The following is a 15,817-nucleotide window of genomic DNA, read 5'->3' as shown; positions in this document are numbered from 1 at the left end:
TCAGCTGAGAAAAATGCTCCCCCATAATTGGATTAAATTTGGATAAATGTTAACGGTTGGGGGAGACATCTAACTTTGCAAGAGCTTTGGTTTCTTAATTTTTACCAAAAAAAAAAAAAAAAACATTTCCCGTCTCCAATACAGATGGTCCTGAACTTACAACAATGGGTTTAATGACCTTTCAAAGCTACAATGGCACTGAAGTAAGTGGTTCACAACTGGCCCTGTACACTTATGGCCATCATTGTGCAATCCCTACCGTCACTTGATAAAATTTGAGTGCTTAGCCACTGTCATGTATTTATGACAGTCGCAGCATCCCGGGGTCATGTGATCACAAATTGGTGACCTTTCCAGACATCTTCTGACAAGCAAAGTAATGGGGGAAGCCATTGAGTCATTTAACAACTGTGTAGACTTACTTAACATTCACCTTGCTTAGCAACAAAATTCTGGTCCCAGTTGTGGATATAAATCGAGGACAGGGGCAAGCACCATTTCCTATAGGATTTGACTACTGCCCAATGAAGGTTTTTTCATGATTATCTTATTTACTTATTTATTGTTATTTATTTGCAAAAGAGAAGCAGTTCCGGCTCTGAGTGTGGTAAGGGGAGCGGCCACATAGTCAGAAGGACCATAAGGTTTTGGGAGGGCCCTTGGCTGAGCTGCCTGATGCCAGAATCACTGAGGTTCATGTCTATGGATTGTTAGTATATTTCTCTATAATGCTTTAAAGATGTGTATCCAAGGCCCACTCTCTTTGCCCTTAGTATTATTCCATTAAAACTGACGTTAATGTGAGCCAATATGTTTCTCCTTATTTTAGACTCCCTCCCCCACCATTCCTGAAGATTTGTAAAAGGGAACAATAGAGCATCTATGCAAGAAGCTTGCTGGACTGGAAACTCAAAAGTCCTGAGAACAACTAAATAAGGTTTCTAAAAGCACTTTGTATGCTGAACATGCTTTAGGTATAACTTATTAAAACAGTAAATAAAAATAGACGAGTGGAAATTTGAAAAGCTGAATTTTCACTCAGTAATATTATTCCACATCATAAATAGGACCGTCAATTGGGCCCTCAGGTTGACAGAACCTTGTAGGCTGCAACAGTCTTCAATGCAAAACAGAACCAGAATTCCATGTCGGGGCAAGGAGACATGTTGGCTTGCCAAAAACCTGAGCAGAGGGGAGCAATTTGCATAATCAGGTACATAAATTTACATAACATCCATTTTTTTAAAAAGTCAACTCAATGTTTTATTTTACCTTTATTAAATAAACAGATATAATGCAGTTAAATTTAATGCATACAATGGTCTCTATTTGCAAAGCCATTTTAAACAACAGATGATCGTGACCAAAGGAGTATATAGATTATGTTTTGAACCAACAAACGCACTAGTATAATTGGGGGAATAATGCATTTTTATATGTATATGTATGTTTTTAATGCAATACACCATTTTTTTTAGCCAAAAGGTATTTGTAAATACTATACAACTGCATATATTTTGAGAAAAGCTTCCCAGCTTAATTTCTATTTCAGATACATGGCATGATGTAAAAGGTTAACATATGTGACATGTAACATATCAACATATAAAATTTATAAATGTATAAAATTAGGATCACCAGTGTGCTTTGCACAATCTTCATAGAACCATCAAATCTTCCTTTTGACTCATGCCCAAAATATGATGTTCCCAACAATTTGTGTGTGTATGTATATGTGTGAGTGTGTACACTGATCCTCCCATTAAAAGTAACATGGTACTTGTGAGTTTTAACCTCCAGACATTTTATCCTCCTCCTTTTAGAACCAGCATATTTGTTGTTCCATATGATACATCAGGATACTTCCAGTGGTGGAGTCCTGCCAGTTTAACAACCAGTTCAGTGAACACGTGCTTCACCTGACACGCACTCCACACGCATGTGTGGTTTTAACAAAACGTACATTCCACGTTATGTATGGGAAGTAGCACAGCTGAGGCGCAGCAATCTGCTCTGCTGCGTGAATCATCTGAGAGGATATAGGTAAAGCACAGGGGCGGATGGGCAGGCCCACCTGATCGTCAGAGTGAACCGGTTTGCTCCCCAGCTGATTGTCAGAGCTACTGGTTCGCCTGAACCAATCTGAACCAGCTGAATCTCACCCCTGGATACTTCCATAACGTTTCAAATATGCTAGCCAGCCCCCACAATACCAGGGACTCTTCAGTTTTTCTCAAATGAGAAAGTTCATTTCTTTTTAGTCATTTTTCCTATTCTTATTTCATCAGCTTAGCAAGAGTTTAGCTTATTTTCAAAGAAGCTGTTTTAAATGTAAAAACTTAAACAGTTTTATCCATATTCTAATCCAGTTAGTGATACATAATTAGGAAGAATAAAAGTTGGATCAAGATAGAAACATTACAGTATAGCACTAATGGTTGCGCTGATCCATTTGCAAACCATGTTAAATGTAAGCAGGGAAAAAGATAAATAATAACAACAGTGGGTAATAACAATTTTTTTCCAAATGTTTTGCTTCTTGAAGAACTTTTGGTGATTATGCTAGACTCCTTCAGACTGAATACAAATATAATTTCAGAATGACTGCATCATGGAGGAATCTTGAGAAATATGAAATTAACTTTTAATGATTATAATGTATTTGATCACATAATGCTTCCAACACATTGCATGAGTTCAACTAAGTTTTGCTGCTGATTTTCGTTAGTACTCGGTGTCTGAGGCAATGTATCTCACTGCAGTAACGTATGCAACAATAGTCAGCTAGCATTGATGTATTCCAGTTCATCTGATATTGCTTTTCCATTCTGGCAATGTCCTAGTAAAACCTTTCACCGTGTTCGTCATTGACTATACCTAGATTTTTGGGAAAGATGTTCAAGAGTTAATGTAGAAAATGAATTTTCAGTAAGATATTGCATGCAATTTTCTCTAGCCCCATTAACAGAATTTCAAACAGCTTGTCATTGATCTAAACCCACCCAAATTTTTCTCATTGCTGATGGCATAAAACCACATTCTGTCCTTGTAAGATAGGATAAAGTAAAGGTAAAAGTTCCCCTTGCACATATGTGCTAATTGTTCTAGGGAGGGCTGCTCATCTCTGTTGCAAAGCCGAAGAGCCAGCACTGTTAGAAGACGTCGCTGTAAACATGTGGCCGGCATGACTAAACGCCAAAGGCGCATGGAATGCTGTTACCTACCCACCAAAGGTGGTTCCTATTTTTCTATTTGTATTTTTACATGCTTTCGAAGGATGTATTGAAAAGGAAACCAAATGGCTGCTGACACTTATTAGTATATTATGAATATCCAGAGGGAATCACAGAACATTTTGGGAAACAATTCTTTATTAAAATAGATGATTGGTCATTGTTTGGAGGAAACAGTGATAAAGCAAAATGCTTGCATAATGCCACTAACCACATATCCTGTTATTAAAATACAGTGCTCTTCTGTACATTTATACATTTGTCTTCTTCATTTCATATCTATACAAATAATATCCTTCTACAGTATATGATAACAGGGATGGAACAAATACCCTGAAAAAAACATTCTATAATAGATAAATATGTAAAAGTGTTCCTAATTTCTGTAGAGAGATTATATACCATTATTCAAATAACCCCGTAGGCTATGTTCTGAAAAGAACTGGATGGCATATTCCATGCACTTGATTCAAAGATTTTATTTTAATCACAACTTCCCTTAGTTAGCTACAAAGCTCTTCCCAAAACTTAGGGGAACCTCAGTGATAAGAATACTTACAGTTAATTGTTTGCACTTGATCATAGGGATATTAGAACTACTATTATATGGCAATTAGCTTAAACCCAGGCATCTGTGGAGGTTCATGAAATTTATAATGACATCATCATATGTGATGTGACTAGTGAACCTGCGCCAGTTGTTGTACTGCAAGTCCATAAATGTGTCATTTGTATGATGACCTCATGGCAATTTTGACATCAAGTTGGCTTGCCATAGCAGTGTGTGTGTGTGTGTGTGTGTGTGTGTGTGTGTGTGTGTACATCTACAGACACACATACACAATGTAAACAGTACACTGAAATTTTTGAATTAAAGTGGAATAATTCCATCACCAGCATGCTGGCTAGGGAATTCTGGGAGTCAAAATTCATGCAGCTTAATGTTGTCAAGACTGAGAAGCACTGTTTTTATACCATAGGTTGTTGTGGCGCTCTCTCTCTCTCTCTCTCTCTCTCTCTCTCTCTCTCTCTCTCTCTCTCTCTCTCTCTCCCCCTCTCCCTCTCCCTCTCCCTCCCTCCCTCCCTCCCTCTAGCTCTAGCTCTAGCTCTAGCTCTAGCTCTAGCTCTAGCTCTAGCTCTAGCTCTAGCTCTAGCTCTAGCTCTAGCTCTAGCTCTAGCTCTAGCTCTAGCTCTAGCTCTACCTCTACCTACCTACCTACCTACCTACCTATCAATATAGATATCTTTATGATTTCAAAGAAGGAAGTGACCCTTATCTTACCAACATCACATCAGTGAACTCCACACCTATTTCCAAATTATTCTAAAATGCAAATTTTCCCATTGACAAGTGATGGTGTCAATGATCTAATGGAAACTCAACAGGAGTTAATTTGGGATGCTCTAAGTACAGTATCTTCTCCATATTTATCCAGTTTTGGAGCAGTTTTACAATTTTTAGGATCTAGATGTAAAAAAAGAAAGAAAGCCTATTTTTAGGTTGCAATGTTTTATTCATTTAGTGAAATAATATTTAATGCAATTAAACCAGACTTATTGCATTTGAGATCCTGGATTTCTGCTCTAGATTGTTAGCCTTCCATTCTAATCAACAGATTTAGAACTGTGTTAAAGCTTTGCACCCAGCCAAGATAGAAAATTCTGTCTCACTCAGTTCTACATTTTTAAGTAAACTCAAGAAAATGAAATAAGTAGACTTCCTAAGAGAAGCCTTCCTCTTAGAAACTTATACTTAAGAAGATACTCTGAATTTAGCACCACAGAGAAAAATTGCCTTCTTTATACATTTGGATCCCAAAGTTCAAATCCTATGCCTCTTCCTCACTACCATTTTGAATCAACAGATTTTTGGCTAATATTTTTTCACCCATGAAGTTTTCTGGTATTTATCCATTAACATGCTTTCTCACCATGAGAAGCAGAGACTCTTGACCACAATTTCCCACTCAGCAGAAGTCCTTCAGCAAGCCAAAATGTTTGGCTGATCTCAAAAACTAATGAGTTATTGGTTAGATTAAGAAAAAATAATCCTGGAAATAGATTATGGCATATCTATAACACTATCAAGAAAACTGCATTGATGCTACCCTCAGGATTTAATTCAGGTTAAATAATTGCTTTTTTTTTCATTTGTGATAAGAAAAGTTTAGGCTATTAAGAAAATTAGAGTAAAAAAAAAAGAAACATGAAAAGGGGAAAGGGGAAATATTAATGGAGAGGAAAGGGACAGTAAGGGAAAAGGAAGAAAAAATAACAGAGAGGAAAAGGAACAAATTTTAAAAAGTACAGAGGTGCTTTAGGATGCTTCAGATTCTATTAGTTCTTAATTATAGTGTCACTATTTGATATTTTTTCTTTCTTAATGGTCCTTATCTCAGGAAAAAGATGAGGACAATGTGGTGAAAACAAAGAAAAGTTGTGCACAGTGAACAGAGTTATCTGGATCCCTTATAAAACTTCATAAGTGAAGGAAAATGCACACTAAACATTTAATCTGAAAATACACTGAAGAAAATTTTTAAAAAGGAAAAAATAGAAGGTGGTTAACCAATATTTATTAAATTTGTATGCCACCCACCTTCCTTATAAGATGATTTTGGGCAGCTGATTTCCTTTTAATTTAAACACACACACACACACACACACACACACACACACACACACACACACACACAGAATCGGGGGCAGTATATCTCAGTCACTAAATCTGTATCAATACAGATTTAGGGGGATATAAAAAAAAAACCCACCATATTTTTTTTTAAATTAAAAAGCTGTCCTTTTGCATACCAGAGAAGAATAAATTCCCTTTTACAAAGGCCTGAGAAATATAATTTATCCCTATAGCTATTTTTCCAGGGGACAAAGTATTGTTCCTTTACTGTTAAGAACTATGATTTAGATGTTAGTAAAACCATGGGAGCAGTGTTGTTTATAACAGAAAGTGTTATATTCTGGATGAAGAATGGGGGGAGGACTGAATTACTTCTAACAGCTCTTTATTCAATACTGCCTGTTGAGGCAACTGTTTCTCCCTGGCTGACCCAGGGAGCTTTATAGGGAAGTTGATCAGCCCACAACCAATCAGGAGAGGGTATTTTCCTGCTCCAGTAGAGGACCAGACTGAGAACTTCAACTGACAACTATATACAATACATAACAGAAAGAGTTTCCATAATGGGAAGCAGCTTCTCTAATAGACTTTATTGGAGGGTCAGAGACAATTTATTTTGAAATATGAACTTGCAATTGCCTCTCCTCCAGCAAATAGAGGTTTAAAAGAAAAGATTGGACAGCCGTTTGACTGGAATAGTATAGTGTCTCCTGTTTGGGCAAGGGGTTGGACTAGAAGACCTCCAATTCTATTATTCTGTATTATTTCCTAATTAGAGATAATTTAATGGAGGTGTGCTATGTTAGATTTCCTGGCTTAATTGACGCTATTCCTTTCTAGAAGCTGACATGACTTGCATAAGAAATGTGTGATATATGCCTCCCAAAATATCAGATTCCACCTCTTATTGTGCAATCACAACTTTACAGTCTGATTCCAAACTTACCTTAGTTTATCCAGATAGAATTGAGACAATCAACTATTTTACAATGACTAAGTATCAACACTCCTGAGAGTTTGATTAGGCAGTGAACTGTGATTAATTAATATTGAATGAAAAGTGTAAATTTAGAATGAGCCTAATGGTATTTGGAATTTTGATGTTTTACATGCTGACAGCAGCAAGAATGCTCTATGCACAAAAATGGAAAGATATTTCAATTCCCACAATGGATAACTGGCTGCAAAAACTGATGGAGATAGCAGAGATGGCTAAAATGACAGTTTCAATTAAAGAAAAGAATACAACTAATTTCGTTTCTACTTGGAAACCATTTCTGGACTTTGTGCTTGAAGTGGAAAACATGAAATTTTGACTGGCTTTGTTGATTAGATAGGTTTATTGTTATAGAAATGGCAGGTATATTTTATTATATAAAAGCAAAAAATGAGGGTGTATGTTATTATTCTATTGCACTAAAAAGGGTTGGAAATCAATACTTTTTTCTTTTCCCCTTTTATCCTACACATTTTCCTCTTCCTTTTTTTCCGCCCTTACTTTCCCTTTATGTTCAATTTTCTTTTTCTTTGATATTTTGATAAACGAATACAAATTTAAATACTGATAGTGTGATCCTAATACTGGGCTGCTTATTTTCTCCATTGTTATACTTTCTTGGATTATATCTTTACCACAGCACATGGAGGGAAATTGCAACCAAAGCATCAGTAAATGGATTAGTCCTCATGCAAATGTCCTTGAAGAATAATAAATGGATAAAATTTTAATTCATAACCAGTTATTAACTTGGGAAGTGGGTGGAAACATTGTGATCACCCACTATCTGGCCATCCTATTATTTGTACTTGCATGCACATTTCCTATTGCACCGCAAAATTTGCATTGCTTTCCATTTCTAAGGAAGTGATAGCCCTAGAGCACTGGTGAAATGTAACTTTTAAAAAATATTTATCTCTCCATAAGTGCCTACATTTTTCACATTATTATACGGTTTCTCAGTGTTCCATTTTATTAAAAAATATTTATTTGGTTTCTAAGATTACTACTTCTCAGACCACAGAAAATTCAATTACTGAAAACTGCAGCTATCAAATTGGTCAGAAATAAATAGTCTTTTATCCAAACCTGGCACAAGCTGGTTTACTTTTTAATATGTAGCCATAAAAAAAAAGTTCTTTCCACAGAGAGTTGGTTGGCTACAGTGCCAAAAGCCAAGGTATATTTCACACCATCAGATTTTATTCTGAAAAAGTAGAAAGGAGCTTTTCAAAATGGAGTCATTATATCACAAATTAACTCTCATTTTTTCTTTTGTTTTTACAAGCGATAATACTTTGCAATGCTTTGTCCCCTGAAAGTTCTTTCCTCTCTCCAGTTAAAAGGACAATGGCTGTTACAAATTGTACTAATGCAATGCCAAATCATACTACACCAACCAGATCTCCTTTTCTGCTACAATGAACAGTGTAGGTGTCCATGAGAACATAGTTGGCCCAGGGTACTTTGACTTCAGTGGAGTGTTTGATAAAGTCTCCCATGAAACCTCACTTACTGTAGACTTATGAATTTAATGAGAAATAAATACATGAATCAATAAAATGCCTTGCAAAATATTTTTAGTTTAGAATATATGCCCATTCTTACATCTTTAGAAAAACAACTTGGCCATTTCCACTGGCCTGCAAATCAATATAAGGAACAAGTATTAAGAAATCCTCAGATTTCATAATATTTTATTTAAAGTATTTAAATATAAATCAGAGGTCAAAATAAAAGTAACTATGTGTCAATACTTCTCTAACCTAATCCCTTTTCCCTTTCAATAGATCTTATTAAATAAAGCTTCAATAAAAGTTGTTTGATTGTTAAAAGTGTTATCAAAAACTAATGGACTTCCTGGGAGGAGCCTACTGGTGGGGGCAGCAAAAAATCAGCTGCCTCCGAATTCCTGGCTACGTACCTGTTTAGAGGATCTTCCATCTGACGTCTTATCAGGTTTTCTTATCCTTCAGGCAAGAAGGAAAGAAGAAACTGTTTTGCTGGCAAATGCTCTTCGATTTTTGCAGCTTTTGTGCTTGCAAGGAAAGGGGGGCTAGCCCAAGGCAGAACGGCTGTCCGTGCTGGGAACTTCAAACTGCCTTGTGCAGGACAAAGTAGGTCTCTCCCACTCTGCTCTAAGTTTTGTTTGATTTATTCTTATCACGAGCTGGATCCGTTTACTGTGGACAATAATTGCTTATCAACATTTTAGCTTCTTTTCTTTTTCTCCTCCGAAAAATTATTTACTCAGAGGCTTCTAAAATGGCGCCGAGCAGGCTGGTTTCTCCGGTAATAACGAACACTTTCTGCTAATCCTCACAAGAATTCAAAACAAAAGAGATTGCTTATCACTTGTTTTGGTTTCACAATAGAAGAATTTTACTCCTTCATTAACCTTGCTTATTTGGAAGTTAAATGGTGATGAATCTGCTGAATGGTCTTGTTACAATGTTTACTCACTGAAAGTTTTGCCAAGCCTTAAACTTCAAAATAAAAGCCTCTTTATTTAAAGCTGCATATTTAGGCAATAGAGTTTTACTAACTGCCGGCAGATAAATTTTGAAATGGCCTCAAAACCAAATATTAACTTGAAGTCGTCACCCTCTACTTCCAGGGGCACATCCTCAGTGCCTGGCACAAAGCTGCAGCCTCCGCTTCCTACGCCCCCTGCTGGGGATGTGTTAACGAAAGAATTTTTCCTGAGTAATCTAAGCGAGGCTCTTAATGCACAGACAATTAAAATGGAAGATAAATTTAGAGATAATAGAGAGGAGAGAAAAGAGGAAATAAAAGAAATGAAAGAAGAAATTAAAAGTGAAATAAAAGGACTTAAACAGGAGCTGTATGAGAAATTTGAGGCTAAGGTTGATAAAATTAGAGACGACATGCTGAGTCTTGTAACTGTATTAACAGAACATATTTCTGGAGTGGAAGATACTCTAGAGGTTCTTAATGATGCCAATGCTAACTTGACATTGAAAACAGAGGTGGTGGAACAAAAAGTGGAAAATGCTGAAAAAGAAATTATTATGATACAGTACCGACAAATGGAGTTCGCATTAAGAGTAAGGGGGCTGCGTGAGGAGAAACAGGAGAACCTGAAACAGATCCTATCGGAAGCTTTTGACCGCCTGATGGGAAGACCAGGGACCAATCAAGATTGGCGAATTGACAAAGCTTACCGCGTTAACTCCTGGCTGGCAAAGCAGAAGCAGCTTCCTCGAGACATCGTTATATATTTTACTACAAGAGAGTTTAGAAATATGGTACTGCAAGCATCTTATAACACTAAGCTTCAAATTGGCGGTCAAGACTTGGCTGTTTTGAAAGAGATACCACCTCAAATGTTAAGAGCCAGGAGAGACTACGCTTTTTTGGTCGAAGAACTCAGAAATCGTCAGATACAGTATAGATGGGATGCACCATTTGGCATCATATTTACATTTGATAAGCAAAGATACCGCCTCAACGCTGTATGGAAAGCCCGAGATTTTTATTATAATATATTGAAGGCCGGACACCCTGCACCATCTGGACCTAGAGAAAGACCACAAGAAGGACAGGATAGACAGCAAACTACACAACCACCAGACAAGATGGAGCATCTCTCTTCTCTAGAAGTGCAAGGTGCTATGGAACCAAGACCTAGCCGCATGACTACTAGACGTATGGAGAAACAAGCGAAAAAGCAACAGCATCAACAATCATCGGCCATCGATCAAGGATCTACAACAACAAATCTGGAAGCAATGGGAGGAGCTAGACCTAAGGTTAAACAGGCCGTGCAGGAAGCTCTAAAAATGCTTCAACCAACCAAAGATGACAACTAAGATTTTAACATGGAATGTCAACGGACTGAACTCTCCACAGAAGAGGAAGAAAATATTTCATTATCTCAAACAGTTTAAGAACGATGTAATTTGTTTGCAAGAAACTCATATCAAGTCAACTGATCAAAAATATTTGATTAACTCAAAACTTGGTCAACATTTTGTAGCTTCTGCTATGGAAAAGAAGAATGGTATAGTTGTATACTTAAGAAAAGACATGAAAGCTGAATTAATAGAAGCAGATCCCTTCGGAAGATATATTGCTTTAGACTTAATCTTAGAAGGGAAAAAGACATTACTTTTGGGAATTTATGCTCCCAATCAACAGCAAGATAGATTCTATAGAAATCTTCATGCTAAATTAGTACAATGGGACTATAGTTCCTGTATACTATTGGGTGACTGGAATGGAGTGATAGACACTAAGAAAGATAAGAAGATTTCCCGCCTAAATACCAAGATGCGAGCAAAGTTACCCAAATCTTTCTTTGACATTATGGATGATTTTGAATTGAGAGATATTTGGCGAGAAAGAAATGCAGAGGAATGTGACTTCACTTTCTTCTCGGACAGGCATCAATCCCTCTCAAGGATTGATTTTATTCTAACCACTAATGATTTGCTTTCTAGGGTCAAGAAAACAAAGATTGCAGCTAGGATCCTTTCGGACCATAACCCAGTTTGGATGGAGTTGGGAAGGGTAGTGCAGGCAAGAAGGTCTTGGAGATTGAATGAAAACTTATTTAGATATGAAAAGTATATTAATGATTGTAAAAAATTACTATCTGAATATTTTGTTTTGAATATGAATAAGGGTACATCTATGGAATTTGTATGGGACGCAAGCAAAGCGTATATGAGAGGAGTTTTGATGAATATAAATAAAACACATAGAAATAAGCAAGGGTTAAAACGAACAGAACTGGAAGAGGAAATTAAGAGAAAAGAGCTGGAGTTAACAATGAACCCAGACGATACAAAGGTTAAGGAAGCTATTAACATATTAAAATCTCAATTTGACATGTTGATCTCTGACCAGGTGGCTACTAATCTATTATATGCAAAACACAATACTTTTTGTAATGCAAACAAACCTGGCAGATGGTTAGCTTATCAGATTAGGAAAAAAAGGAAAACTCGAAATATATCTAAACTGATTTACAGAGGGAAGGAGGTGTTTCAACAGGAAGAGATTCAAAAGGCTTTCTGGGAATTTTTTACAGAACTGTATAAAGGGGATAAAATTAATGGTTTAGACATAGACAAATATTTAGACAAAGAGAAAATACCTTCAGTTAGAGAAGAACACAGGCAAAAATTGAATCAACCAATAACCTCGGGGGAAATCCTGCAGGTAATTAAGCAATTAAAGTCAGGGAAAGCACCAGGTACAGATGGCTTGACAGCGGTTTACTATAAAAACTTACAGTTAGAAATGGTAGAACCTCTTAGAGAATTATTTAATATGATTCAAATGGAAGGTAAAGTTCCTCCATCTTGGAAGACAGCGTTTATATCTTTGATACCCAAAGAAGATCAAGATACTACTCAACCCAAAAATTATAGACCTATTTCATTACTGAATGTAGATTATAAAATTTTTACCAAAATATTAGCAAATAGGTTAATGTTGGTCATTCAACAATTGATACATACGGACCAAACAGGTTTTATACAAGGGAGACAGATGAAAAGTAATGTTAGATTAATTATTAATGCATTAGAATATTTGGGAAAGAACAACCAGATTCCAGCTGCGTTTATATTTTTGGATGCTGAGAAGGCCTTTGATCGAGTTAACTGGCAATTTCTGTTGAAGATACTGCAAAAAATGCAGATAGGAGATAATTTTTTACAGTCAATTAAAGCAATATACCAACAGCAAACAGCACAAATCATAGTCAATGGAAGTCTAACAGACTCTTTTCAAATTGGAAAAGGTACAAGACAGGGCTGTCCTTTGTCCCCATTATTGTTTATTATAACTTTGGAAGTATTGTTGAATAAAATACGGGGCTTGGATGGTTTAAAAGGGATCAAGATTAGGCAGCAAGAATATAGAGTCCGCGCTTTTGCGGATGATTTGGTCATAATATTGGAACAACCGCAGGAATCTAGTATGGTTTTAATGAATATGATTAATCAATATGGTCAAGTGTCGGGCTTTAAAATAAACTTAGGAAAAACCAAAATATTAGCTATAAATATGAATATTAAACAAAAGGAAGAATTAGGAGTGATGCTAGGATGTGAGGTAGTTAAAAAAGTCAAATATCTTGGAGTTAACATTTTAACTTCAAATGGGAAATTATATAAGCATAATTATGAACCACTTTGGCATAGTATACAGACAGAGATGAAAAAATGGGAGAAATTGCACCTATCTTTGCTGGGTAGGATAGCGGCAGTGAAAATGAACATTCTACCAAAATTTTTATTTCTCTTCCAAATGTTACCTATATTAAAAAAAGATGCGAACCTTTTAGAATGGCAGAAGGGTATCAACAAATTTGTGTGGGCAGGAAAGAAGCCGAGGGTAAAGATGAAAATAATGCAAGATGTACGTGAGAGAGGAGGATTGAAACTACCTAATTTAAAACTATATTATGATGCAGTGGCATTATCTGTAATTAGTGATTGGATTCACTTAACCAATGATAGAATATTGAACATTGAGGGACACGATCTGCTATTTGGTTGGCATGCTTACCTGTTATTCAACAAAAAATTGGATAAGAACTTTAAAAGTCATATTTTAAGAAATGCTTTATTGCGGGTCTGGAAGAAATACCAATATAAATTAAATGACAAGATACCCATGTGGGCAATTCCTAGACACGCAATTGAAAATATGAATACAGCACAAAAACAGGACAGAATTACCTACAGACAGCTTCTTACCTCGGAAAGGGGGGTATTACAATTAAAATCTTTAGAGGTATTAAAAGAGGAGAAGGTAGTTCAAACATGGTTCCAGTATGGGCAATTACAGGCTAGGTGGAAAATAGATCAAAAAATTGGTTTTATTCAAGTTGAGGATAATCTGTTTAAACAAATAAGAGATCAAAGCTTAATGCATATAAAGAGGATATATAATGTATTAATACAGATGGATTCGGAAACAGAATTAGTTAAAGATTGTATGATAAAATGGGCTCAAAATATTGAGGAACCAATAATGTTGGATACATGGGAAAGAATTTGGGTAAGAAATGTGAAATTTACACAAGCTCAAAATCTGAGAGAAAATTTTTACAAGATGTTCTATAGATGGCATTTAGATCCTAAAAAGTTGGCTTCTATGTATCCGAATGTACAGCCTAAATGTTGGAGGTGTGGTTCTCTCGATGCTACATATTATCATATATGGTGGACCTGCCAAAAGGTTAAGGCATTTTGGATAAAAATATGGTGGGTCATGCAAAATGTTTTTAAAAGAAGGATAAAGTTTAGTCCTCAGTTATTTTTATTATGTATATGTACTGACTTTACAGTGGTAGAGACCAATTTGATTCTGCACCTGATAACTGCAGCAAGACTGTTGGTGGCGCAATATTGGAAGAAGGAAGACTTGCCTACAATCCAAGAATGGACATTGAAAGTAACAAACTTAGCTGAAATGGCTAAAATATCGGCATATCTCAAAGATCATTCAAATGAGAGATATAAACGAGACTGGAAAAAATGGATTGACTATATACAAAATAAATACGGGACTAAGAAATTCCAGTTAGCCTATGCTTAAGATCAGAAATGATTTAAACTGTTAAAAGTCAGTTCAGTAAGAAGAAGCTAAGGTCAATCTAGAATGTCATTAATTTCTTTATTTCTTTTTGCTCAATAGATTTTAGACTGTGTTAGTTAAAAATCCATACCGGGTACGGGTTCTGGGAAGTCGGGGGGGGGGGAAGGAGGAAGGGGGTGGGGGTGGGGGGGTGGAGGGAGGGAGGGAGGGGTACACACACACAAAAAAATTGTACTTCAATGTCTTAATGATTGACAAATGATGACATATTTGTGTTTTGTTTTTTTAAAGAAAAATAAAAAAGTTCTGTTTAATAAAAAAAAAACTAATGAAAGAAACAGGAAAACCACAATGAACTTTGTGTGACAACAGGGAACCCAAGAACCACTTAACAGCATCAAATAACCAATCATTTTAATACTAAATATTAAGTAGTAGTCTAGGACTTACAATCTAATGGCAAATTCCATGAAGCCAGAGGTGGTATTCTGCCGGTTTGCCACGGTTTGGGTGAACTGGAAGTGGCAGTGTTGAGAGACTCTGCCCACCCTCCTAGACGTTATCATGGACCCTCTGCCCCAGTTCTCAACCGGTAGAGAAGATAAGAGTTCATGCTTGCATGAAACCCCACAAACAGTGCATGGTATGCTGAAGGAAACCATAACAAGAAGGTTATAAAAGAAGCATGAACTCAAGAAGACACTGGAAGACTTCTGATCTGGATCTTCACAAAATCACAAAGCAGACTCCTTGTCCTGGCAAAATCCCCTTTTATTCAGCTAATGTGAATTCCTCACATTCATATCCATCAAAGTCCCGGCAAACAGTCTTTCAAGGGTGAATTTACAGCCACAGAGCTTATCAAGCTTGGAGAGCTGCCAGGCCAATATCTTCCAAATGCAATGCTGTACAAGAAAATATTTGGCAAGGAATCTCTGAGAGTCACTAACAAATCTTCACACCAATTAAGCGAACTAATTGTCTCCTGCAAACTCCCCTCCCATTTCACTCCTCTTTATTCCCTATGGGAGGGGCCATTCACCTGTGCCTTTATTCCCAAGTCGGCTCTTGTTCCTTAACTGTTCCCTTCTCCTGGCAGTTCTGCACATGCACACATTGAGAACAGGCTCCGGCTGTTCTTCTGCCCCACTGATCTCCGACTTTGAAGGCAGCTGATAACTGTCAGACAGCCCTGGTCCCATCTCTGCCTCTGACACAGAGCACTCTTCAGAGCCTTCCCCAGACTCCAAGACTGGCACATGTTTCTTCCCAACCTCCTCACTGTCTGAGTCTGCCACCAACTCTGCTGTCCGCTGGTGGGCCACGACAATATGTGACATAGACTACAATTCAATTAGACAGACACAGAATGGG

The 15,817-nt window shown here is 36.7% G+C and overlaps 1 long non-coding RNA gene across 1 annotated transcript; it reads right to left on the bottom strand.

The window, feature by feature from the left end:
• Positions 1–1,261: 1,261 nt before the first annotated feature.
• LOC148048199 (uncharacterized) lies at positions 1,262–8,370 on the bottom strand. The gene is made up of 2 exons (XR_015695817.1): positions 8,266–8,370; positions 1,262–2,877 (listed from the first exon to the last, which is right to left on the bottom strand). It is a non-coding gene; the product is annotated as an uncharacterized LOC148048199 (long non-coding RNA).
• Positions 8,371–15,817: the final 7,447 nt, after the last annotated feature.

This window comes from Thamnophis sirtalis, unplaced genomic scaffold (genome assembly GCF_051295495.1).
Source record: "Thamnophis sirtalis isolate CommonGarterSnake01/CBP01778 unplaced genomic scaffold, rThaSir2_p1.2 scaffold_3, whole genome shotgun sequence".
NCBI classification, from domain to species: Eukaryota; Metazoa; Chordata; class Lepidosauria; order Squamata; family Natricidae; genus Thamnophis; species Thamnophis sirtalis.
The sequence above is the reverse complement of the archived record's forward strand: the minus strand, read 5'-3'. Positions and strand labels throughout refer to the sequence as shown.